This window comes from Eschrichtius robustus, chromosome 1 (genome assembly GCF_028021215.1).
Source record: "Eschrichtius robustus isolate mEscRob2 chromosome 1, mEscRob2.pri, whole genome shotgun sequence".
Lineage (NCBI taxonomy): Eukaryota > Metazoa > Chordata > Mammalia > Artiodactyla > Eschrichtiidae > Eschrichtius > Eschrichtius robustus.
The window spans coordinates 79,312,204-79,339,537 of record NC_090824.1 but is presented as its reverse complement, the minus strand read 5'-3'; positions in this window follow the sequence as shown (position 1 = coordinate 79,339,537).

Here is a 27,334-nt window from a genome sequence, read left to right as displayed (position 1 = left end):
TCTAAGGCAGGGTTTCTCAACCAAGGCATTGACTTTTGGGGCCAGATAAACCTTTGCTGTGGTGTGTGAGTCCTGTGCATCGTAGAGTGTTTAGCAAGGTCCCGACCTCTTACTCACTAGGTGCCCGTAACATTCCCTCTCTCTCCTCCCAGTCGTGACAGCCAAAATCACCTTCAGACTTCCCCAGATGTCCCCTGGGGGGCACAGTTGCACTCAGTGAGAAGCAGTGGACTCAAGGCTACCAATATCTTTGAGGTAGACTTGACGTCCTGTTGTGAAAGACATACTCATTCTCCTGTTTTTATTTTGGAAATTAGATGCCACTGTTCATGATCGTTATTCAGATGTCTGTCATTAAGCTTCGTCAGACTACCCACTCACAGGTGGGACACTGAGACAGAGGGAAACAGCTTGTCCAAGTCACATGGCCACATCCCTTGCCTCCTAAGAAAACGTGTCACAAGTGAAAGCAAGCTGGCTCTTGTAATATTGACAAGTCTTTTTCTTTAAACAAATGTGCCAGTTTTAGAGTTGTTCTTTGCCCTCTAACCTTTTGGAGGGCTTACATAGCCTTCAAGCTTCTAAAGAAACGAACTGGGGCACTCTTTCCCAAGCAGGAAGCAGTTTCACTGGCAGTGTGTGAGAGGCCTTGGGGACTTGGAGGATGAACACTTGTCGAAACGGGGTGTATCCCGATATGCTAGAGTAAGGCTCGGTGCACCACACCGGTGTTATCAGGTGGTGTTGGTCAAATAAGTAGTACTACAGAGAGAATCTTACTTTAGTCAATTTCAAGTTTTTGAGATCTCACTATGTTTTTTAAAACAGGTGTTAAATACATGCATTTGGTAAAACAGTACAAAAGGCTGTTTGGTACATAGCAGCCAAAGAAAAACAATGTGGCTATTCCGTGCTGAGCTATGCTGTGAGCATTATCAAGTAAATACTGGATTCTGAGGCCTTTGTTCAGGAACAAAAAAGAATATAAAATATCTCATTACCACAACTAAGGAGCTGGCCTGTGGCAACTAAGACCCGGCACAATTAACTAACTAACTGACTATTTCTTTCTTTTTTTTTTTTTTCTTTATGACAAAAGACTTAAAAATGACCACGGTTAAAGATTTGATGAAAGTTCATAATAATGCAGTTGACAAGAAAATTAGTTATTTCTGAGATATACATTTTAAAGTAATAACTAGGATTATTACATATAACATTATACCAGAACATATAAGATTTTTAGCAATTTCATGTAATGTCTGAAACATTTCTATTAACATATTTCCATACATATTTCCATACACATACAAATATAAGATTTTTAGAAATTTCATGTAATGTCTGAAACATTTATATTAACATATTTCCATACAAATAACCCAATGAAAGTTTAGTATTAGTTGTTTTGTTTGTTTGTTTATACTGCAGGTTCTTATTAGGCATCAATTTTATACACATCAGTGTATACATGTCAATCCCAATCGCCCAATTCAGCACACCACCATCCCCACCCCACCGCAGTTTTCCCCCCTTGGTGTCCATATGTCCATTCTCTACATCTGTGTCTCAACTTCTGCCCTGCAAACTGGCTCATCTGTACCATTTTTCTAGGTTCCACATACATGCATTAATATACGATATTTGTTTTTCTCTTTCTGACTTACTTCACTCTGTATGACAGTCTCTAGATCCATCCACGTCTCAACAAATGACTCAATTTCGTTCCTTTTTATGGCTGAGTAATATTCCATTGTATATATGTACCACAACTTCTTTATCCATTCGTCTGTCGATGGGCATTTAGGTTGCTTCCATGACCTGGCTATTGTAAATAGTGCTGCAATGAACATTCGGGTGCATGTGTCTTTTTGAATTACGGTTTTCTCTGGGTATATGCCCAGTAGTGGGATTGCTGGGTCATATGGTAATTCTATTTTTAGGTTTTTAAGGAACCTCCATATTGTTCTCCATAGTAGCTGTATCAATTTACATTCCCACCAACAGTGCAAGAGGGTTCCCTTTTCTCCACACCCTCTCCAGCATTTGTTGTTTGTAGATTTTCTGATGATGCCCATTCTAACAGGAGTGAGGTGATACCTCATTGTAGTTTTGATTTGCATTTCTCTAATAATTAGTGATGTTGAGCATCTTTTCATGTGCTTCGTGGCCGTCTGTATGTCTTCTTTGGAGAAATGTCTGTTTAGGTCTTCTGCCCATTTTTGGATTGGGGTGTTTGTTTCTTTAATATTGAGCTGAATGAGCTGTTTATATATTTTGGAGATTAATCCTTTGTCCGTTGATTCATTTGCAAATATTTTCTCCCATTCTGAGAGTTGTCTTTTCGTCTTGTTTATGGTTTCCTTTGCTGTGCAAAAGCTTTGCAGTTTCGTTAGGTCCCACTTGTTTATTTTTGTTTTTATTTCCATTACTCTAGGAGGTGGATCAAAAAAGGTCTTGCTGTGATTTATGTCAAAGAGTGTTCTTCCTATGTTTTCCTCTAAGAGTTTTATAGTGTCCACTCTTATATTTAGGTCTCTAATCCATTTTGAGTTTATTTTTGTGTATGGTGTTAGGGAGTATTCTAATTTCATTCTTTTACATGTAGCTGTCCAGTTTTCCCAGCACCACTTATTGAAGAGACTGTCTTTTCTCCATTGTATATCTTTGCCTCCTTTGTCGTAGATTAGTTGACCATAGGTGCGTGGGTTAATCTCTGGGCTTTCTATCTTGTTCCATTGATCTATGTTTCTGTTTTTGTGCCAGTACCATATTGTCTTGATTACTGTAGCTTTGTAGTATAGTCTGAAGTCAGGGAGTCTGATTCCTCCAGCTCCATGTTTTTCCCTCAAGACTGCTTTGGCTATTCGGGGTCTTTTGTGTCTCCATACAAATTTTAAGAGGATTTGTTCTAGCTCCGTAAACAATGCCATTGGTAATTTGATAGGGATTGCATTGAATCTGTAGATTGCTTTGGGTAGTATACTCATTTTCACAATGTTGATTCTTCCAATCCAAGAACATGGTATATCTCTCCATCTGTTGGTATCATCTTTAATTTCTTTCATCAGTGTCTTATAGTTTTCTGCATACAGGTCTTTTGTCTCCCTAGGTCGGTTTATTCCTAGGTATTTTATTCTTTTTGTTGCAATGGTAAATGGGAGTGTTTCCTTAATTTCTCTTTCAGATTTTTCATCATTAGTGTATAGGAATGCAAGAGATTTCTGTGCATTAATTTTGTATCCTGCAACTTTACCATATTCATTGATTAGCTCTAGCAGTTTTCTGGTGGCAGTTTTAGGATTCTCTATGTATAGTATCATGTCATCTGCAACCAGTGACAGTTTTACTTCTTCTTTTCCAATTTGTAGTCCTTTTATTTCTTTTTCTTCTCTGATTGCCGTGGCTAGGACTTCCAGAACTATGTTGAATAATAGTGGTGAGAGTGGACATCCTTGTCTCGTTCCTGATCTTAGAGGAAATGCTTTCAGTTTTTCACCATTGAGAATGATGTTTGCTGTGGGTTTGTCATATATGGCCTTTATTATGTTGAGGTAGGTTCCCTCTATGCCCACTTTCTGGAGAGTTTTTATCAGAAATGGGTGTTGAATTTTGTCAAAAGCTTTTTCTGCATCTATTGAGATGATCATATGGTTTTTATTCTTCAATTTGGTAATATGGTGTATCACATTGATTGATTTGCGTATGTTGAAGAATCCTTGCATCCCTGGGATAAATCCCACTTGATCGTGGTGTATGATCCTTTTAATGTGTGGTTGGATTCTGTTTGCTAGTATTTTGTTGAGGATTTTTGCATCTATATTCATCAGTGATATTGGTCTGTAATTTTCTTTTTTTGTAGTGTCTTTGTCTGGTTTTGGTATCAGGGTGATGGTGGCCTCACAGAATGAGTTTGGGAGTGTTCCTTCCTCTGCAATTTTTTGGAAGAGTTTGAGAAGGATGGGTGTTAGCTCTTCTCTAAATGTTTGATAGAATTCACCTGTGAAGCCATCTGGTCCTGGACTTTTGTTTGTTGGAAGATTTTTAATCACAGTTTCAATTTCATGACTTGTGATTGGTCTGTTCATATTTTCTGTTTCTTCCTGGTTCAGTCTTGGAAGGTTATACCTTTCTAAGAATTTGTCCATTTCTTCCAGGTTGTCCATTTTATTGGCATAAAGTTGCTTGTAGTAGTCTCTTAGGATGCTTTGTATTTCTGCGGTGTCTGTTGTAACTTCTCCTTTTTCATTTCTGATTTTATTGATTTGAGTCCTCTCCCTCTTTTTCTTGATGAGTCTGGCTAATGGCTTATCCATTTTGTTTATCTTCTCAAAGAACCAACTTTTAGTTTTATTGATCTTTGCTATTGTTGTCTTTGTTTCTATTTCGTTTATTTCTGCTCTGATCTTTAAGATTTCTTTCCTTCTGCTAACTTTGGGTTTTGTTTGTTCTTCTTTCTCTAGTTTCTTTAGGTGTAAGGTTAGATTGTTTACTTGAGATTTTTCTTGTTTCTTTAGGTAGGCTTGTATAGCTATAAACTTCCCTCTTAGAACTGCTTTTGCTGCATCCCATAGGTTTTGGGTCGTCGTGTTTTCATTGTCATTTGTCTCTAGGTATTTTTTTGTTTCCTCTTTGATTTCTTCAGTGATCTCTTGGTTATTTAGTAACGTATTGTTTAGCCTCCATGTGTTTGTCTTTTTTACGTTTTTTTCCCTGTAATTCATTTCTAATCTCATAGCGTTGTGGTCAGAAAAGATGCTTGATATGATTTCAATTTTCTTAAATTTACTGAGGCTTGATTTGTGACCCAAGATGTGATCTATCCTGGAGAACGTTCCGTGCGCACTTGAGAAGAACGTGTAATCTGCTGTTTTTGGGTGGAATGTCCTATATATATCAATTAAATCTATCTGGTCTATTGTGTCATTTAAAGCTTCTGTTTCCTTATTTATTTTCATTTTGGATGATCTGTCCATTGGTGTAAGTGAGGTGTTAAAGTCCCCCACTATTACTGTGTTACTGTCGATTTCCTCTTTTATAGCTGTTAGCAGTTGCCTTATGTATTGAGGTGCTCCTATGTTGGGTGCATATATATTTATAATTGTTATATCTTCTTCTTGGATTGATCCCTGGATCATTATGTAGTGTCCTTCCTTGTCTCTTGTAACATTCTTTATTTTAAAGTCTATTTTATCTGATACGAGTATAGCTACTCCAGCTTTCTTTTGATTTCCATTTGCATGGAATATCTTTTTCCATCCCCTTACTTTCAGTCTGTATGTGTCCCTAGGTCTAAAGTGGGTCTCTTGTAGACAGCATATATATGGGTCTTGTTTTTGTATCCATTCAGCCAGTCTATGTCTTTTGGTTGGGGCATTTAATCCATTCACGTTTAAGGTAATTATCGATATGTATGTTCCTATGACCATTTTCTTAATTGTTTTGGGTTTGTTTTTGTAGGTCCTTTTCTTCTCTTGTGTTTCCCACTTAGAGAAGTTCCTTTAGCATTTGTTGTAGAGCTGGTTTGGTGGTGCTGAATTCTCTTAGCTTTTGCTTGTCTGTAAAGCTTTTGATTTCTCCATCAAAGCTAAATGAGATCCTTGCTGGGTAGAGTAATCTTGGTTGTAGGTTCTTCCCTTTCATCACTTTAAGTATATCATGCCACTCCCTTCTGGCTTGCAGAGTTTCTGCTGAGAAATCAGCTGTTAACCTTATGGGAGTTCCCTTGTATGTTATTTGTCGTTTTTCCCTTGCTGCTTTCAATAATTTTTCTTGGTCTTTAATTTTTGCCACTTTGATTACTATGTGTCTCGGCGTGTTTCTCCTTGGGTTTATTCTGTATGGGACTCTCTGCGCTTCCTGGACTTGGGTGGCTATTTCCTTTCCCATGTTAGGGAAGTTTTCGACTATAATCTCTTCAAATATTTTCTCTGGTCCTTTCTCTCTCTCTTCTCCTTCTGGGACCCCTATAATGCGAATGTTGTTGCGTTTAATGTTGTCCCAGAGGTCTCTTAGGCTGTCTTCATTTCGTTTCATTCTTTTTTCTTTAGTCTGTTCCGCAGCAGTGAATTCCACCATTCTGTCTTCCAGGTCACTTATCCGTTCTTCTGCCTCAGTTATTCTGCTATTGATTCCTTCTAGTGTAGTTTTCATTTCGGTTATTGTATTGGTCATCTCTGTTTGTTTGTTCTTTAATTCTTCTAGGTCTTTGTTAACCATTTCTTGCATCTTCTCAATCTTTGCCTCCATTCTTATTCCGAGGTCCTGGATCGTCTTCACTATCATTATTCTGAATTCTTTTTCTGGAAGGTTGCCTATCTCCACTTCATTTAGTTGTTTTTCTGGGGTTTTTTCTTGTTCCTTCATCTGGTACATGGCCCTCTGCCTTTTCATCTTCTCTATCTTTCTGTCACTGTGGTTTTTGGTCCACAGGCTGCAGGATTGTAGTTTCTCTTGCTTCTGCTGTCTGCCCTCTGGTGGTTGAGGCTATCTAAGAGGCTTGATGGGAGGCTCTGGTCCTGACTATTTCTTAAAATCTCATTGATAGGTATTTAATATGATTTTTAAATATTTATTTATTTATTTAATTTATTTATTTTTGGCTGCGTTGGGTCTTCCTTGCTGCGTGTGTGCTTTCTCCAGTTGCGGTGAGCGGGGGCTACTCTTCGTTGCGGTGCGTGGGCTTCTCATTGCGGTGGCTTCTCTTGTTGCGGAGCACGGGCTCTAGGCGCGCGGGCTTCAGTAGTCGGGGCACGAGGACTCAGTAGCTGTGGCTTTTGGGCTCTAGAGCGCAGGCTCAGTAGTTGTGGCGCACGGGCTTCATTGCTCCGCGGCGTGTGGGAACTTCCCGGACCAGGGCTTGAACCCTTGTCCCCTGCATTGGCAGGCGGATTCTTAACCACTGCGCCAGCAGGGAAGCCCAGGCTCCAGCCTTTTTAAAAATGTGTTCCTTCCACCTTCGTGGAGCCGGCGTAGGGGATGGGGAGGAGTGAGAACCCGATTGGCAGGGGTCCGGTCGCAACCCCGGAAGGGGACGGGGGACGATCTAAGAGGTGGCACCGGGCCACAGTCGACCCCCAGTGACAGCTAACAGCTGCAGTGCTGCCCCTTCCTGCCCCAGGACCTGAGCTCAGGTCCCGGGGCGGCTGGAGAAACGCACTGTTTTTTGGTGAGGTGCTCTTACTTACTGTGTGGAGCTGCTCCGGCTGCCCCGGCGACCACACCCCTGCAGGGCCCTGTGCCCGTCCTCCCTGCCCCCTGCCCAGGGCTCGGAGAACAGCAGTCTCTGTGGGGCAACCCGCTTCCAAGCCCTTCAGTGACCACGGAGGACTGGGAACGGGCTGGGCTACCGGGGAGCCTGGGCATCCAACACCTGAGCTCAGCCCTGGGGGCTCACGTGAGGGCAGGGGCTGGGGGTTGCGGGCGGTGAGCGGAGGGGCCTCCAGCCGGCATCAGCCTGGGCCCTGGACCCGGGGAAAGGCCTCACCCTCTCAGTCCTGACCTGCCGCTCAGGAACCCTGTGGCCCACCAGCCCGAGGCTTGTGTCGCCCGCCATGGACTGCCCGGCACACGGCTGGGGTGCCAACGCCACACCTGGATTTTGCACGGGGACCACCTGGGGGCTCGGTGCACAGGAAGACGAGCAGCCCCCAGGCCCCGACACGCCCCTTCCATATCCATCGAGAGGTGCCTGATGGAAGGCCGGCTGTGCTCCTTTTCAAGCCCCAGGGAATTCACACGAACAGCCCTCCCGGCCACGGGGTGCCTGCCCACCGGCTCTGGGCCTGCGACCAGCCCAGAACACAGAAGGCACCGAAGTGGGTGCAGGGAGCTGAGCCGGGGCTGCAGAAGGGCAGACACCACAGCCTGGTCCACAACCGACTGCCCTAGGGCGGGTGAGAACGGGCGGGCAGGCTGAGGGGAGGACAGAGCGTGGCACCGCCTGCCCGCCTGGGCCACGGGGAGAAGGTCGGGGCGCCGCCCGCGCGCTCGCTCCGCTGCCTGGCGTCCTTTGTGGGGGCGAAGGGCCGGAGGCAGGGCTCCCGAGGAGCTCAAAGGCCCGGGAAGGACACACGGGACGGTCCAGAGCCACCCTACCGCTCCAGTGGTGCAGCACCCTCTCTGAATTCCTACTGCCACCAAAACACATCCCTAAGGCCTTTGGGAAGAATCGCTAGGACCCAGGAAGGCGGCCCCCTGCTGTGGTCCAGACTTCAGCAGCTGCCGATGATCAGAGGGAGCCAGCCGGCCGGCCTTGAGCAGGAGGACAGGACACGGGGACAGGGACAGCCACAGCCGGGCTTCCCACAGCTGTGCCCACCGCCAGAACCAGCTCCAGCCAATCACAGCCCCCGAGATGCCAAACAGTGACGGGCGAGAGGCTGGCAGGAAACTGACACCCCCTCACTGGAGAGCCTGCCCGGCCGGGGTGCGGGGCACCATCCCCGTCTGAACTCACCCCACAGCTCAGCCATCTCCCAGTGACCCAGACGCGTCACCACGGCCCCAGGGCTGATCCCCGACCAAGGTCAGAACTCCCCCCAGTGTGACGGCCCCCATGCCACTCCTGTGGTGGAAGGGACGGCAGGCAGAGACCAGGAGTAGAGTCTTTTTATTAACGGCTGCGTTTTCAAAGAACCGTTTTGTTACCAGGAAAGCTCCCCAGGAAGGGATTGCATTAGTGCAACAAGGGGGAGCCTTGATGCCAGGCTCTCCAGACACTTCCAGGTGGAGACTTTTGGCCTAGGCCGGCCGCCGGGGACTCAGGGGCTGGGAGGACACGCGGCCCCTCCCCCGCCCCGACGGGGCGCTAAGGCACCCGGCCCGCCTGGGTGGGCAAAACCCCGTGCCTTCAGCAGGCCGGCGGCTTGCAGCCCTCAACCTGCAGCCCTTTGCTCAGGAGGAAGGCGTCCTGCGTGGGGTCACAACCCAGGAAGAGCTTCACCATGCCCTTGGCATCCTCGGAGCCCCCTGGCCTCAGAATGCAGCTTCTGTAGTCCATGGCAACCTGACGAGAGGGGGTGGGGCTGCAGGAGGGTGGAGCACCCCCTTCACTGAGGGTGTGGGTGTGGCCACCTCTGCTGTGACTCAAGAAAGGGCAGGGGAGCAGGGGGTCCAGGGCAGGGCCCTCAGAGCCTGGCAGGCCCAGGCGGGCGGCACAAGCATCTAGGCCCAGGCCAAGGACCTCCGTGTTGGTCTGCATGGCAGGCTGGCCTCTCACCTTGCCACTCAGGACGCCCTCCCACTTGAAACGTGTGTGGAACGTGTCCGCGGAGTACACCTCGCTGCACAGGTAGCCATAGGACTGGGCGTCGTAGCTTCCTGCCAGGTGGCCGAAGGTCGCAAGCAGGTGGGTCCCTGGGACACACGCGGAGAAGCTCCTGCCCGGCCCCCTGGCCGCTCCGTGCCCCTTCCCCAGAGAGGGGGCCTCAAAGCAGCCCTGTCTGAGTCCCCTGCCGCTAGAGGGAGTATTGGCCCAACACTTCTAGAAAACGGGGACCTTGCGGGCAACTCAGTGGAGGGACACAAATAAATTTTTGCCGACTTTCTGCTGAAGCTCACGAGGGTTCACCCGAAGCCTCTTACAAGGTCAGCTGCCCGAGGCTCCGAGGGATGAGTCAGGGCTCACCTTCCAGCACGGGGAGAGCGCGGGTTCAAGCGCTCACGAGGGAGTGAACTGCGTCTCCGCACCGACACGCACGGGCAAACCTCGTCGACGCGTTCCGTCCGGGGTATGAAGCCCTCTCCTGCCTCTTCCAGGCTCTCCAGAAAGCACGTGCAGATACGCCCACCCCACCCTCGGACTCCGCGGGCCACAGCTGGAGGGACCAGCCCAGGAACCGAGGCAGGAAGAGGCCAGAGGTCAGCGGGCCTCGGCCAGAGCCCGTCAGTCGGTCCCCCCTTCACACACCACCAGAGGATCCTCTTGACCTGGGCAGTAGCCGCCAAGCGACCGCTAAGGTGGGCCCGGCCGTGCACTTGCTACCTGGCGTGGCTGGGACCCCGAGGACCTCCTGGCAGAGGCGGGCATTCTCCTGGGCCGGGTCCGCGGGCGTCTGCGTGTGCAGGGCCTTGTCCACCTTGGCCAGGACGATCTGGCGCAGGTTGAAGAGGCCTGGAGGGCGGGAGGAAGGAGACGGGGGGCTGGCACTGTGTGCAGGCCGCGCTTTCCAGCCGGGCGGTCCGGGAGCCCCTTTCCTTTCCCTCGGCCCGACCGCACCGGGGTTGGCCAGCCGGGACTTGATGAGTTGGCCAGCAGCTCTGGGGGACGGCGCTGCCCGTGCCCCACCGAGACTGGCAGCAACGCCAGGGCTTCACAGGGCGCGGCGCTCCCGGCCCCAGAGCCTTCCCTCTGGTTCTCATCACCGGCTGTCGCCAGAGTCGCAGGTAACGTGCCTTTCTTGTCGTTTGTCTTTTTTCCGGCCCTCAGCCACGCAAAGGTGTGAAGCCCTGACACTCGCTGCCACGTGGATGCACCCTGAGAACACGATGCTCAGCGAGACAAGTCAGACACAGAAGGGCACACAGGGTGTGACCCCACTGAGGGGGAACATCCAGAACAGGTAGATCCACAGAGTCAGAGTGGGTTCCTGGTTGTTAGGGGCAGGGGGCGGGGAGGGAATGATAAGTAAGGGCGTGACGGACATTTTTGGGGTGAGGGAAATGTTCCAAAACAGGGCAGTAGTGACGGCTGCACAGCTCAGTAAAGTGTCCCCACGCGCTCCGGTGCAGCCTGTGAGAGCATCGCTCTCAGGACGAAGGGCTGACCGCAGGAAGACTGAAGGAGCACTGGGTCCTGGGCCCAGACGCTCAGCTGGGGACACCCCCGCCCCCCCGGTGGGGAAGTCCCTGGGACTTGCTGAGCCTCCACCGAGACTGGCAGCAGCCCCAGGGCCTCACAGGGCGCGGCGCTCCCGGCCCCAGAGCCTTCCCTCTGGTTCTCATCACCGGCTGTCGCCAGAGTCGCAGGTAACGTGCCTTTCTTGTCGTTTGTCTTTTTTCCGGCCCTCAGCCACGCAAAGGTGTGAAGCCCTGACACTCGCTGCCACGTGGATGCACCCTGAGAACACGATGCTCAGCGAGACAAGTCAGACACAGAAGGGCACACGGTGTGACCCCACTGAGGGGGAACATCCAGAACAGGTAGATCCACAGAGTCAGAGTGGGTTCCTGGTTGTCAGGGGCAGGGGAGGGGAGGGAATGATAACTAAAGGCGTGAGGGACATTTTTGGGGTGAGGGAAATGTTCCAAAATAGGGCAGTAGTGACGGCTGCACAGCTCAGTAAAGTGTCCCCACGCGCTCCGGTGCAGCCTGTGAGAGCATCGCTCTCAGGACGAAGGGCTGACCGCAGGAAGACTGAAGGAGCACTGGGTCCTGGGCCCAGACGCTCAGCTGGGGACACCCCCGCCCCCCCGGTGGGGAAGTCCCTGGGACTTGCTGAGCCTCCACCGAGACTGGCAGCAGCCCCAGGGCCTCACAGGGCGCGGCGCTCCCGGCCCCAGAGCCTACCCTCTGGTTCTCATCACCGCCTGTCACCAGACTTGCATGCAACGTTCCTTTCTTTTCTTTTGTCTTTTTAAAGGCAACTCTTGAATACACGTATTTAACATGCAGGGAACCAGTCCTGACTCCTTGATCTGCGGCTTCCAGGCTCCAGAGTCTCGAGGACATCCACTTCCATTTTTTTACACGCCCTGTGCGTGGGGTTTGATGATGGAAACTGACACCGAGGGCGTCACCACGTGCGGGGTGACATCAGCGGAAGAATCCCGTGGCGAGGGCCTGCCTGAGAACCACGGGAGAGCCCGGGCCCTCCCCGCCCCCTGCCTGCAGCCCCGCGCCCGCACCCACCTGGGAGCGGAGCTGGTGCATCGCTTGCCAGAACTCATGGAAGTAGGTCTCCAGCTCATCATGCTGCAACAGGGAGGGCGGGTTGGGCGTAGACTTGGTGAAGTTGGCCACCATGGCCGCGATGGCAATCTGGCGCCTCCCATCCTGCTGCAGGCAGCCCGGCTGCAGGCCAAAGCAGGCCATGTGCCCAGACTTCCCTTCCCTGGGGAGGGACGCGGGTGAGGCCCCGCTTCCACAGAGGAGCCCTGGCCCACGGCCGACAGGTTCCCCCACGCATGCACCGAGGGTAGAGGTCCAGGTAGAACTTGCCGATGGATGACCTTGTCCGCGGCCGCGTCCCGGACCGTGTAGAGCCTCACATCTCCGTGACACACGTTGGCACCCTCCTCCAGGTCGAAGGTCAGCCCCAGCAGCTCCTGGGAGATGCCCAGCTACCCGCGCGTGACCACCTGCATGGGGAAGGACTCATCGAGCAGGTACTGGTCCACGTGGTAGCGCGTCTCCTCCCCCTGGTTCATGTAGCAGCACAGGTCCTAGACGTTGATGGGCCCGTCAAAGTGCAGGCCCCGCCTCTGGCACTTGGCCTTCTTTAGGTCCAGGATCACGGCCGCTCCTGCTCCCCGAGGGGCTTCAGCTTCTGGGCCAGCTCATCTGCGGGCGGAGGGGAGAGGTTCGGCTATGTCCCTGTGGCAGCCTCCCAGCCGCCACCCACCCCACGCCCCTCGAGGCAGAATGAAGGGTTGGGGAAGGCGACCCCCAAGGGCTGACACAGTCGGGTCTCAGGCAGCACCACGTCCAGTCAAGGTCCGCCTGACCCTCGGGGAGGCGGGGTTACCTAGGAAAGTGGCCACCACCTGGCTGGTCTTGGCCATGTTCATCTCCAGCACGGAGTCGGCACGCGTGCTGAACCCCAGCAGGCGGGACTTCTGAGCCTGCAGCCTTACCAGCTCCCCGAGGATCGCGCAGTTCTCCTGGAACCCAGAGACGGCCAGCGCTGGGGACCGTGGGCCACGCCCTCCCCACGGGCCCCGGGCCAGGTCTCTGAGGGCGGGCAGGGCTCTCAGGCCACTGGCGGGCACAGCCAATCCCCCTCCCTCCTCCTCCTGGCCCGGATTTCTGGACACTTTGGTGCTGTCCTAACACGTGGTCTTTATGAACACAGGTCCTTTTGGAACCAGAAACGGCGTGAACCGTGATGAGCTCTAAGGCCAAGGGCAGGAAGAAATGTGACCAGGCTCTCCAGGAGCCACCCAGGGGCCTCCCCGGGCTCAACAATACAGACTCGGCTGCCGTGCAGACAGCAGGTCATCCCCACGGCGCCCGAACACCCAGCCCCCTGGACGGCGAGACGCCTGTTGCTGCAGGTGGCCCGGGGCTGGCTGGTGAGGCCCGGCCCCAGGCGTACGCCACCTTCTCTGGGGCCACCTCTCCGGCTCTGCGGTGGGGTTCTCCTGGGAGCCCCCAGTCACCACAGGACCAACGTGGCCTGTCTGCAGCCCAAGAAGGTGGGGACACAGGACTGTCCCCCATGCCCCCCACATCACCCACGAGGCCGAGCAAGCACCAGTGGTGTCTGCGGGGAAGATGAAGGGCTCACGCACAGCCCCCATCTACTGAAGATGCTGAACAGGAGAAGCACAGACTGCAGCCACACGCGGTATGGACCAAACGCAAGTGTCCTTGCAGGAACCCATGTCTGAATGTCAAGGCCGTACCCGGGCCACAGTGAGAAGGCCCAGACCCCACGCAAGGCACAGAGAGGAGATGGGGGGAACATCTGCGAATCTGAGCTCATCGGGCATCACCCCAGAAGGAGAGGGAGAGGAGGAGGGAGAGGGAGAGGGAGAGGGAGGGAGGTACAGACGTCTCTCCCTTCCCTGGGGGTTCTCTAGTGCAGCCAAGGCTGAAAAGCACTGCATTTCGGGAGATGGGTCCTCGTGGAAAAGTTAAATAGTAGCTCATGGCATTATCGACACATATTAAAAAGGCCCCAAATCTTGGGGAGTCAGGGAGGGGAGCTGGCGGCTGCCTCGTAAAGGAGGAGAGATTGGGCGTCAGAGGAGGTGCCTGTGCAGCCCGCCGCCGCTGCCCAGGACCCCGCAGACTTCATCTCCCAGCTGTGGTCCCGGGCTGGAAGGCAGCGGGGAGGTCAAGCCGTCCAAGCATCAACGTTGACTTCAGGGCTGATCTAAAAGGCGCCTGGTGTTTGTTGAAGCAGAAGAAAGAGAAAGCAGTGGGGAGAGGAGGGGAGGGGGAGGGAGCCCCCATCAGCCCTTCTCCCTCTCTCCCTCTCTGTCTCCCTCTCTCTCTCCTTCCCTCCCTCCCTCTACCTCCCTGCTTCTCACTCTCACTCTCCCTCCATCTCTCCCTCTGCCTCTCTCCCTCTCCCTCTTTCCCTCTCCCTCTCTCCCTGTCCCCCTTTCCCTGTCCCTGTTTCCCTGTTCCGCTCTTCCGATACCTCATTCCCTCTCCCTCTCTCCCTCTCTCCCTCTCCTGCTCCCTCTCCCTCTCCCTCCACCTCCTTCCCTCTCCGGAGAGGGTGCCTGCTTCCTTCTCTGTCTCCCTCTCTGGAGAGGGAAGGAGGTGGAGGGAGAGGGATAGAGGGAGGGAGGGAAAGACAAAGGCGTCTCTCCCTCCCTCCCTCCCTCCCTCTCTCCCTCCCTCTCTCCATCTCCCTCACTCCCTCCCAGAGATGGAGAGACAGAGGAAGAGGCAGAGACAAGGGAGAGGGAGAGGGAGAGGGGGGAGGGAGGGAGAGAGAGAGAGGTGTCTTCCTCCCTTTCCCTCTCTCCCTGCCTCTCTCCCTCTCCTGCTCCCTCTCCCTCTCTGGAGAGGGAAGGAGGTGGAGGGAGAGAGAGCAGGAGAGGGAGGGGGGAGAGGGAGAGAGAGGGGGAGAGGGAGAGAGGGATAGAGGGAGGGAAGGAAAGACAAAGACGTCTCTCCCTCCCTCCCTCTATCCCTCTCTCCCTCCCTTTATCCCTCTCTCGCTCCCTCTCTCCCACTCCCTCGCTCCCTCTCCTCCCTCTCCCTCTCCCTCCGTCTCTCCATCTCCCTCACTCCCTCCCAAAGATGGAGAGACAGAGGAAGAGGCAGAGACAAGGGAGAGGGAGAGGGAGAGAGAGGGGGGAGGGAGGGAGAGAGAGAGAGGTGTCTTCCTCCCTCCCTTTCCCTCTCTCCCTCCCTCTCTCCCTCTCCTGCTCCCTCTCCCTCTCTGGAGAGGGAAGGAGGTGGAGGGAGAGAGAGCAGGAGAGGGAGGGGGGAGAGGGAGAGAGAGGGATAGAGGGAGGGAAGGAAAGACAAAGTCGTCTCTCCCTCCCTCCCTCTATCCCTCTCTCCCTCCCTTTATCCCTCTCTCGCTCCCTCTCTCCTACTCCCTCGCTCCCTCTCCTCCCTCTCCCTCTCCCTCCGTCTCTCCATCTCCCTCACTCCCTCCCAGAGACGGAGGAAGAGGCAGAGACAAGGGAGAGGGAGAGGGAGAGAGAGGGGGGAGGGAGGGAGAGAGAGAGAGGTGTCTTCCTCTCTCCCTTTCCCTCTCTCCCTCCCTCTCTCCCTCTCCTGCTCCCTCTCCCTCTCTGGAGAGGGAAGGAGGTGGAGGGAGAGAGAGCAGGAGAGGGAGGGGGGAGAGGGAGAGAGAGGGAGAGAGGGAGGGAAGGAAAGACAAAGACGTCTCTCCCTCCCTCCCTCTATCCCTCTCTCCCTCCCTTTATCCCTCTCTAGCTCCCTCTCTCCCACTCCCTCGCTCCCTCTCCTCCCTCTCCCTCTCCCTCCGTCTCTCCATCTCCCTCACTCCCTCCCAGAGACGGAGGAAGAGGCAGAGACAAGAGAGAGGGAGAGGGAGAAGGAGAGAGAGGGGGGAGAGAGGGAGAGAGAGAGAGGTCTCTTCCTCCCTCCCTTTCCCTCTCTCCTTCTTCTCTCCCTCTCTCCCTCTCCCTCTCTCCCCCCTCCCTCTGCTCCTCTCCGTCATCTCTGCCTCTCCCTCCATCTCTCCCTGTCTGAGAGGGAATGAGGGAGCGGGAGAGACGGAGGGAGAGGGAGAGACGGAGGGAGCGGGAGAGACAGAGGGAGGGAGAGGGAGAAGGAGGGAGGGAGAGGGAGAGAGGAAGGGAAAGGGCGAGGGAGAGGGAGGGAGGGCGAGACATCTCTCCCTCTCCCTCTCCCTCTCCCTCCCTTCCTCTCCCTCTCCTAGAGGGAGGGAGGGAGAGGGAGAGACAGAGGGAGAGGAGAGGGAGGGAGCGAAGGAGAGGGGGAGTCGGAGAAGGAGGTAGGGAGAGGGAGAAGGAGAGAGGGTGCCTGCTTCCCTCTCTGTCTCCCTCCCTCCCTCTCCGTGTCCCTCTCTCCCCCCTCTCCCTCTCCCTCTGTCTCTCCCTCTCTGGGAGGGAGAGAGGGAGAGGGAGCAGGAGGGAAAATGATGGAGGGATGGAGAGGGAGAGAGGGTGAGGGAGAGAAGGAGAGGAGGAGGAGAGAGGCAGAGGGAGGGAGGAAGAGACCTCTCCCTCCCTCCCTCTGCCTCCCTCCTTCTCCTCCCTCTTCTCCCTCTCTCTCCAACTCTCCCTCTCCCTCCGTCTCTCCATCTCCCTCACTCCCTCCCAGAGAGGGAGAGACAGAGGTAGAGGCAGAGCGGAACACGGAAACAAGGACAGGGAAACAGGCACAGGGAGAGAGGCAGGGACAGAGGGAGAGGAGAGGGAAGAGGGAGAGGAAAGAGGGAGAGGAAAGAGAGAGAGGGAGGGAGAGAGGGAGAGACAGATGGAGAGAGAGGGAGGGAGAGAGAGAGAGGGAGAGGAAAAGAGGTAGAGGGAGAGCAGAACAGGGAAAGAGGGACAGGGAGGGAGAGAGGGAGGAGAGGAAGCAGGGAGAAAAGAGAGAAAGAACACACCATCTACATTTCTGTCAGATGACACCGGGGATCCTTACACAACCAGGAGAAAATAACACAGGGAGGCTCTTTCTCAGCTGGAACTGGCACTGCAGAGGGGGCCAAACACCACCAGGCTGGCCACACATGTCCAGCCGCCGCTCCAGCCCCGTCAGCCGTGAGTCCGGTCACCAGGGCTCTGAGTGTCTGCTCCAGGGAGCTGGGGTTCACCCTCTCACCGGGGAGGCCGGGCCAAGACCGCGGGGCCCCGGGCTGGACACATAGGGGGAAAAGCATCCCCACAGGACAGCTTGTGCGAGCAGATTCAGCTGCCAGATTCTAGAGGCCCGGGACCACCCTGTGGCCCGTGAAAAACAGGAGGCCACGAGGGTCTTGCATCGTGATTCCTGTCCGTTGGACTGTAAAGTTTATGTAGGGAATCTTGCAAACAGTGGTAACAAGGCTGAATTGGAACGAGATTTAGGCTATTACGGACCACTCTGAAGTGTGTGGGTTGCTAAAAGCCCTCCCGGCTTCGCTCTTGTTGAATGTGAAGATCCCCGAGATGCAGCCGATGCTGTCCGAGAACTAGATGGGAGAACACTATGTGGCTGCCGAGTAAGAGTGGACCTGTCGAATGGGGAAAAGAGAAGTCGAAATCGTGACCGCCTCCTTCTTGGGGTCGTCGCCCTCGAGATGATTATCGGAGGAGGAGTCCTCCACCTCCCACACATCTCCAAGATGGAGAGCCTTCTCCGTCAGCCAGAGCAGGTCCCTTTCTAGATATAGGAGAAGAGAGAGATGACTGTCCCAGGAGAGAAATCACAAGCCGTCCCGATCTTTCTCTAGGTCTCCTAGCCGATCTAGGTCAAATGAAAGGAAATAGAAGACCACTTTGCAAGAGGAGTGGTGTACAGGCAATAACTTCATTTGACAGGAGTATGTACAGAAAATTCAAGTTATGTTTGAGACTTCTGAAGCTTGGTGCACTTTTTAAATGTTTTAGTTGTTCACATTTGTTTGTCTCTTGGGACAGTGACCCATAAAGGTGTCATTCTCTATGGTTTGAAATGGGTCACATGAGGCATGTGATATGAAGAATTGTTACCTTCCAATGTTCCCTTAAGCAAAATTGAATTTGCTTTGAATTTTTGGTCTTGCCTAGACTGATAATAAAACTTTAACTCCTGCCCACCTAAAGTGTGATGTTTACTATTATGGAAACAACACTGGCAAACATGGAAAAGACTTTCTGTAGCTGGGATATGGTATGCAGCTGTAGTTAAGCAAGCAGTCTTTAAAAGGTGCTGTGAACACAAGCCAGCAGGTAAAAATGAAAGCCGCACCCTTACCCTAGATTAGAGGTTTAAAAATTCCACTAGTCTTCACACGGGGCAAGAGCTTGTCCAGGGAGTTGAGAATCTAAGAAGTTTCAAGGAAGTTAGTTTACCTTTGAGTTAGGTCATAAGTCCCCTCTGTGATTGCTGTACATGAATACATAGCTCTTTGTAATATTTTTTGGAAATCTGAGATGATCAAGATACCAGTGTCCTGCCGGATTAAGAGTATTGTAGAGCTGAACTTTGAGTTACTGTGCAATTTTTTTTTTCATGCTGTCATTTGTAATATGTTTTGTGAGAATCCTTGGGATTAAAGTTTTGGTTGCAAAAGAAAAGAAGAAAAGAAAAGAATCCGCCTGCCAGTGCAGGGGACACAGGTTCAAGCCCTGGTCCGGGAAGATCCCAGGTGCCGCAGATCAACTAAGCCCGTGGGCCACAACTACTGAGCCTGCGCTCTAGATCCTGGGAGCCAGAACTACTGAGCCCCCACGCACAACTACAGAAGCCCGCACGCAACGAAGACCCAACGCAGCAAAAAAAAAAAAAAAAAAAAAAAAAAGACGCTACTGGCCAGGTGATCAAGGGTAAAATCATTTGTCATAAGTCCCGTTGATGGTGTGTATCCTTGATGTGACCTGAGGAGAATGGCATTTTTATCTCTGTCTGGATCTTCCGCCCCAAACCCCATAACTCCAGACCAACCATAAGAAAACATCAGAAAACAAACAGACAAACAAATTGAGGGACAAAATACCTGACCAGTCCTCCTCAAAACTTTCAAGGTATCAAAACCCAGGGACATCTGAGAAATGTCACAGCCCAGAGGAGACTGGGACAGAAAAAGGATGTTAGGGGAAAACTAGGGAAATGCTAATGAAGTGTGGACTTTATTTAATAACAATGTATCCATCTTGGTTCCTTAGTTGGATAAACATGTCATACTAACGTACTAACGTGTTGGAGATAGGGTTACTGGGTCAGGGTCCACGGCACTCTACACTCTGTACAGATCTTTGCCACTTTTTTGTAACTCTAAGCTATTCTAAAATTAAGCGAGTACTGAACAGAGATAAGAATGTTATTTCCCTGATTTGAACATGCCTGAGTTTCTTTTCATGGTCACATTTTTGCTATCTGGATGTGTCTTGGAATCAGTAGCAAAGGAGAGTTGCCAGCCCCTGGAAAGATGTGGGTGGTTTGCAGGTGGCTTGCTCTGGAGCTGAAGACCACGGTGGGAAGTCTGCAGCCTCGGGCTGCACTTAGAACCATGGGAGGGGATGGGCCAGCTCAGTTAGGGATGGAACCTATAAGTAAAACTTTTTTCTTTTCCATTATGGCTTATCACAGGATGTTGAATATAGTTCCCTGTGCTAGACAGTAGGATGTTGTAGTTTATCCATCCTATATTTAATAGTTTGCATCTGCTAACCCCAAACTCCCAATCCAACCCTCCCTCACTCTTTCTCCCCCTTGGCAACCACAAGTCTGTTCTCTATGTCTGTGAGTCTGTTTTTGTTTCGTAGACGAGTTCATTTGTGTCGTATTTTAGATTTCACATATAAGTGAGATCATATGATATGTGTCTTTCTCTTCTGACTTACTTCACTTAGTATGGTAATCTCTAGGTCCATCCACATTGCTGAAAATAGCATTATTTCATTCTTTTTATGGCTGAATAATATCCCATTGTATATATGTACCACATCTTCTTTATCCATTCATCCATCAGTGGACATTTAGGTAGCTTCCATGTCTTGGCTATTGTAAATAGTGCTGCAGTGAACATTGGGGTGCATGTATCTTGTCTTTCTTTTTTTTTTTCTTTCTTCCTTTCTTCCTCCCTTTCTTTCCTCCTTTCTTTCTTTCTTCCTTTCTTCCTTTATTTCTTTCTTCCTTTCTTTCTTCCTTGCTTCCTTCCCTTCTTTCTTTCTTTCTCTCTCTCCCTCTCTCTCTTTCTCTCTTTCTTTCTTTTTCTTTCTTTCTTTCTTTCTTTTTTTTTTTGTCACACAGCATGTGAGATCTTAGTTCCCTGACCGGAGATGGAACCCATGCCCCCCGCACTGGAAGCACGGAGTCTTAACCACTGGACCACCTAGGAGATCCCAGGGGTGTGTGTATAGTTTTGAATTAGAGTTTTCTCCAGATCTATGCCCAGGAGTGGAATTGCGGGACCCTATGGCAGCTGTATCTGTTGCTGCACGTCTCACATCAACCACCTGCACTCCAATCCTTGCTCTCAACGTCATCTTTGGGGAACCCAACCTGCGACAGGGACCTTGACAAGAAGAAATGGCTCAGGGAAAAGCTACCTGCACAGGGAGGAGATAGAGGCCATCGCCCCTGGGGTGCGGCGCGGAGAGTGGGCACAGAGATTTGTCATTTCACCCCCGATGCTCATCTCAGCCCTCCTGGCTGCCCCACTCTAGGTCACCTCGGGATACAGAGGTGACCCGGTTAGAGTCCCTGCCTGTGCAGGAATCTGGGGGCACCAGCGGGTCTGAATAATATTAGTGCAGGGTCTCCCCTGCGGCACTGGGGTTATTCGGGGCGGGTCATCCTCTGCTGAGGGCCCCTCCTGGGCACTGTGTGGGGTTTAGCAGCAGCCCTGGCCACACCCCTTTGATTCCAGGGGCCCCTCCCCCCCAGTTGTGACAACCACAGATTTTCCCCACACATCACGGAAGAACTGGGTGAGGCGGGGGCAGGATGGCCCTGGGCGAGGACAGCTGTGTTGAAGCAACCAGCCTGGCCCAGGGCAAGGTCTGCCCCAATCCCGTCAGCGCCTGCATTTAGACCTGCCCCTTTCCTCTCCCACCTCCTCTGCCCTGCAGTGGTCTCCGAGACATCATCGCCATGTGATAAATCACACCTTCTCAGTCGACTGTTTGCTGCCCTCGCTAGAACGTGAGCTCTTTGAGGACAGGGATGCTGTTATGTCCCCAGCACCTAGAAGAGTGTCTGCTGTGTAGTAGATGCTTCATAAATACTTGCTGAATAAAGGAGTTGAATAAAGGGATGAGTGGATGGATGAATGAAGGTTACAATGGAAGGAGGGGGGAGATTCCCTTTCTGGCTCTCGGGGGTTGGGAGATCAAGTGAAAGATCCGTCCTAAATAGGCTGATCAGCCTTCTGGGGTTCCCCGGGACTGAGGGTTTCCCCAGAGTTCCAGCGCTCAAACCTGAGCGGTCCTGGGCAAACTGGGGGCGGGTGTTGGTCACCCTATCTAAACACAGTAACAATTCCAGCTGCAATAGCAATGGCCAATGACCACTATGGTCTTATTGACCATGCACAGTTCTTTACCTGGCAGGGAAGGGTGGGCCGGGATTGGAATTCTGGTGATCCAGGGCGGGTGAGGGCACACCCCGGGCTTGTGCAGGGGAGTCCAGGAAGGTTCTGGAGAAAGTGACAGTGACACAGGGGGGAGGGAGGAGTCTAAGGAAGAACATCCCACATGACAACGTGTGCCAATGGCCCTGGGCCCAAGGTCACACCTGACCAGGGCTTGCCTTTTTTTTTTTTTTCTAATTTACTTTTTCCCACATGGATATGCAATTGTCCTAATGCCATTTATTGAAAACTCCTTAATTTCCCCACTTTCTGTCATATCAAGTTCTCATAGATCTGTTTCTGGACCTTTATTCTATACCATAGAGCTATACGTCCCATCCTTGCACGACTAGGGCTGTTTCATCACTATAACTTTATTTTTTATTCATTTATTTTTCTTGGCCATGCCGTGCGGCATGTGGGATCTTATTTCCCTGACCAGGGATCGAACCCGCGCCCCCTGCCAGTGGAAGCTCGGAGTCTTAATCACTGGACCTCCAGGGAAGTCCCCAGGGTTTGCTTTGACATCCATCGAATGGTGGCAGGTGGGCACGGGGAGCAGCTGTCTGTGAGCCATCCTGTGTAGAAATGCAGGCTGGAGGGGAGGACAGATGGAGCGGGAGGGGAAGAAGCGGAGGAGGGAGGGAGGGCGGGCGAGAGACAGACAGAGCATGAAAGCTGAAAAGAGCTCCTAGTGCCGGGAGCCTTGGAGCCAGAGCCTGGGAGCCAGGGTGACTGGCTCTCCTCCCTGGTGTGTGTGTGTGTGTTGCGGGGGGTGGCTCTGGGCTTCTCGGGCTGGGAATGGGGTGCACAGAGCAGGGACGGAGCAGGGACCCTTCTCTCTGGGACCTCGTGGGCCATCCTCAGCTCACAAAGCTGAGCCACTCCTGGCCCTACGAGTGGGGGGGCTTATCCTCCCTGTCCCCTGGATCACACCCCCTCACACACAACTTCCCCGTGTGTGTTCCCAGCAACCAAGAGAATCTGTTTTTAAAAGATTTGGGGGAGGGGGGTAAACATACAAACAAGAGCAGAATGGATACTTTTTCAGAATGTGAATGGCTCTGTGTAAGCCCACCCCCAGGGTAACCACAGTCCTGACCTCTAACACCCTTGACGAGTCAGCCTTGGTCTGGGCTTGCGGACCCACGGAAGCTTCCTCATCCCCTCCTTCAGATCCCGTCTCTCCCTTGGCGTCTTTGTGAGAAGCACCCGGGGAAGTGGGACTGCTAGGCTGTACTGCTGCTAGAACTCCACCTGGGCTCCACCAGGCTCCAGCCCCCCACCCTGTGCACCTCTCTGACCCTGAGGCACCTCAACTGGTAGCAGCCGCATCACCTTCCCTCCTGGGACTTGTGACACTTAAGGGAGACACCGCAAGGACAAGCCTTTGGCTCCCTGGCTGGCAAGGAGCAGGTGCTCAATTGTCATAAGTGTCCGTATCAGTGAGGGTTCTCCAGACAAACAGAATCCATAGGGTGTGTGTGTGTGTATATACACACACACGTACATATGTACACGTGTACAAAAATATGCAGCAGTGTATCTATGCAGTATGCATACACACATATACACATATAGTATATACAATACACACTTACCTGTATACACACATATAAAATGCATAGTTTGTATATCTACAGTATGTATACACACATATACACATAACATATACAATACCCACATACATAGACACTATACATACACACATATAAAATGCATCGTTTGTATGTATACAGTATGTACACATACGTATAACATATGCAATATACACACCTAGGTACATATATGTCATACATATAGACACACATACAAAGATATTTAGGTGTGTATATAGACAGTATACATACATACACATATAATACATGCAATACGTACACGTACATACATATAGACACACATATACACCTACATATAAAAGCATATAGCATAAAAATATATATGTACTGTATATATAAATTCATCGTATGTACACGTACATATATCATATATATCAGATATATACATATATACAATGTATACACACACATACACACCTATATGTAAATATGCGCATGTACATACACATATAAATACATACGCAAGTGTGTATATAATAGTATATACATATATACATGTAACACCTAGAAACATATACACATACAGGTATACAACATATATACACACCTATATATAAATACACACTGTATACATACATACAGTGTACATAAACTGTATATCTACACACACCCATATATCAATATATGGGTGTGTGTATATACACAGCATGTTCACATTTATAAAATGTATACTATATATATGCACATACATACATGTATACAATATATACACACAAATATATAGGCTTGTATGTATACTGTATATAGTACTTACACATATACTACAAACGCACGCACATATAAACATGTGTATACATATATATAATATGTATGCACACATATACAAATTAATAGGCTTGTATATATTCAGTATTTTTACATATATAGTTTTGTTTTAAGGAGTTGACTCATGTGACCGTGAGGCAGGCAAGTCAGGGCAGGACTCTGGGCTGGAGACACAGGGAAGAGCTGATGTCCCAAGGCCATTGGAGGAACAGTTCCCTCTTTCTTCGGAACCTCATTTTTCTCTCCAGTCCTTCAGCTGATGGACGAGGCCCACCCACGCCACGGCATTGACAATCTCCTTTACCCAAAGTGGACCAATTTCAGTGTTCATCTCTTCTGAAAAATACCTTCCTGGCCACATCTGGAATAATGTTTGTGGTTGCCGGGGCCCCACGCAGTGCGCACATGAGATTAACCATCCCCGTGGCGATGATGACACTTTATTTTCTCCCTTGACCATTGTCACTACTATTCCAATTAAAATGGCAGCGCCATGAGGGCAGGGCATTTCCTTTTTTGCCAGTACTGAGCGTCCAGGGTCTGGTGCCTAGCATAGGCTAAATACAGGGCATTTTTGTGAACAGAAGCCGGGATTCCGGCTGTCATATTTAATGAGGAATTATAGTCTTATTATTGGGTGTGTGTGTGTGTGTGTGTGTGTGTGTGTGTGTGTGTGTGTGTGTGTGTGTGTGTCACGGTACGTCAAGGGCGGGAGTCGAACCCGCCACCCCAAGCCCCGAGGGGGTCTCCCCGGGTCCCGACTTCGGGCCGGTGCGGGTGGCCGGGGGCAGCCGAAGACGTGCGTGCGTGCGTGCGTGCGTGCGTAGGTGGAGCGGGCGAGTCCACGGGGTGGGCGGCGCGCGCGCGCCGCGAGTGAGTGGTTCAGCCCGGCCCCGGCTCATTGTGCTCGCCTCACGCCGGCCCGAGTTGGCGGCAGCGCTGGAGGTCCCGGGCCTGTGACCACAAAGAGGGAGCCGGGGGCCAGACGGGAGCGCGGCGGCGGCGGCGGCGGCGGCGGCGGTGGCTGAGGTCCAGGCCAGGCCCCCTCCCCTCAGCCTCCCGCCCGCCCGCCCGCCCCGCCCCCGCCGGCGGGCGTCCCGCCCCTCCCCCCAACCGCCAGACTAGCCTGGTGCGGGGGCCGCGCGCGAAGACATGGGGGAGAAGTTGGAGCCCAGGCTGGAGTCGTCCGTGGGGGCCGAGCCCGCCGTCTACCCGTGGCCGCTGCCGGTCTACGTGAGTGCCACCCGTCCCCTCTTCCCGGACCCCCGCCCCTCTTCCCCCACGGCGCGCGCTGAGCCCACCGAGAAACGGAGCGACTCGAGTCGCCAGACCCTCTTTGGAGCCCCCCTTCCCGCCCCGCCGTGGTTCTCCGCGGCCGTGTCCAGCCCCCGCGCGCAGGGTGGGCAGAGGGGAGCCGGGGCCGGCCGGGGGCGCAGACTCGGCCGCGGGGACCCCGCGCTTCCGAGGGGCGCCCGAGCCGGGCTGCCGTTGGCTCTGTAGGGCTGGGGACCCCGGTCCCCCCGGGCCTGGACTGCCGGCGGGCTTGCCCTTCCGTACTTCATGATCTGACATGTAGGGTTTCTTTTTCCTGGTAGTTTATTCTTAGCGCTGTCAACGTGCTTAGCTTTTTTATTTTTGAGGACACCCTTTCCTTCCTCTCTCCAGTTTTTTGTGTTTTTGTTTTGTGGTGTTTTAGTTAGGCATTTTGTCCCTCTGATCTTGAGTGGGTGGGCTGGCTGGACCCTTGGAGAGGAGGCGTTGTCTCCCCTAATTTGAGTGGGTGGGCTGGCAGGGCCCTTGGAACGGAGGCATTGTGTCCTGTAATTTTAGTGGGTGGGCTGGCTGGACCCTTGGAGAGGAGGCATCCTGTCCCCTGATCTTGAGTGGCCTTTGGCAAATGACACGCCGAACGGAAATTTACACAGGCGTCCGGTGATTCCAGAAATGCAGGGTGTCCGGGCAGGTGGGCGCCCGGCCTCTCGTCCCCCGTGGCGGCGTGGTGCGCGTGTTGTTGTCTCAGGGTTTACGCTTGGGCCCTGCAGCCCACCTTCGGGAGGGAAAGCGCAGCGGGCGCCTTGGGCCGGCGCCTTTGGGGCGCCCTTTCGTGCGCTCGGCTTGCGGGGGACCGGCCTGCAGGGGAGCCGGCGGGGAAGCCCGCGCGACCCGCCGCCCCTCGCGCGGGCTCCGTGTGTCTCAGTTTGTGGAAACTGTGTCGCGGCCGGGTGCGGGTCGGGACGCTGGGACCGCCTGGGAGCCGTTGTTGACTCCGGTCCCCGGTTCTCCGCAGTTCTCCGAGGTCGGAGGGTTTCCAGCCCGCCACTGCGCGCTGGCGCCTTCTATTTTTTGCTCTTCCTGTGGCCAGAGGCGCGGCTGAGTTGTGCACCCATCCCTCACTCTCCGTGTCCCTCTTCCTTTATTGTCTGGTTACTCGCTGGTTACTTTCCTCCCTCCCATTTTATCATTATCTGTGAGTTTTATTAACATGACGTTTACTCCCTCTTTTAAATTAATAATGAAGGAAACTGTGAAATGGTACTTTTATCTTTAATGGCTGATGCTGTAAAAGTGACAATTGCAATGCAAGCATCTTTCCCTCACTTGACTCCTGTCATGCATCTCAGTAGTGTCTCTGTGACAGGACTTGAAATGATAGCACCCACATCTCTTGCAGCTCATTCACACTGAAGGGATATAATCCTCGGTTTGCTATCACAGCCACTTGCCCAGCTCAGACTGTGATGTCACAAACCAAAGATGATTCTCCCTCAGCAGGAAGAAGCCGGAGAGATGAATCTCCCCCATGATGGACCATCAGCCTTATTCAAATTTGGTCACTTCATGAAGAAAAATTAACCATAATAAAGATCAAAGATACCGGCTAGTTGAAATACCCTGTTGAATTAAGCTTGAAAAACTTTTCCATGATACTGGAATGAAGGAAGTTCTTTCAAAATTCTAAGGAAAAATTTGAGAGTTATAATAATGCAGATATCAGTAAATATTTATGGAATTAAAAATATTATGTAGTGCTGGTCCCTTTAAATGTTAACACTTAAAAATAACTTCTAGGTATGTTTCTTATTTTCTATGCAAAATTATGTGGCTTGCTATTTCAGACAAAGATGACATATCAATCTGAAAAGAGTCGGCAAAGACACAAAATGGATGTACTTTCTCTTGACCTATACACCTACTTTTATGTTCTCATGGTTTAAATAAAAAGTACAGCTTTTGGGTTATTTAAGAAGAGCAGAAGCTAAAAATACAGTACTAAATATCATTGCAAGGATTTGGTAGCCAAAACATTTGCTCCATTTCTAGGAAAGAATCCATTAAGACAAAATTATATTACTTTTATAATATAATACTTTTTATATCATGTGCGCTTGAAAAACATTCTAAGTTACAGAAACAATTAGACAGTCATTGAGTACTCCCCAAGATGTTCAAAATCTCTTTAGTTGTTAAATCTATCAACACACAACACAAAAACTCTCATAAATAAACCACATCTTCAGGTATCCAACCAAATCTTCTAGCATAAAATTCCTTATCCGTTTGTACCCATGAGAT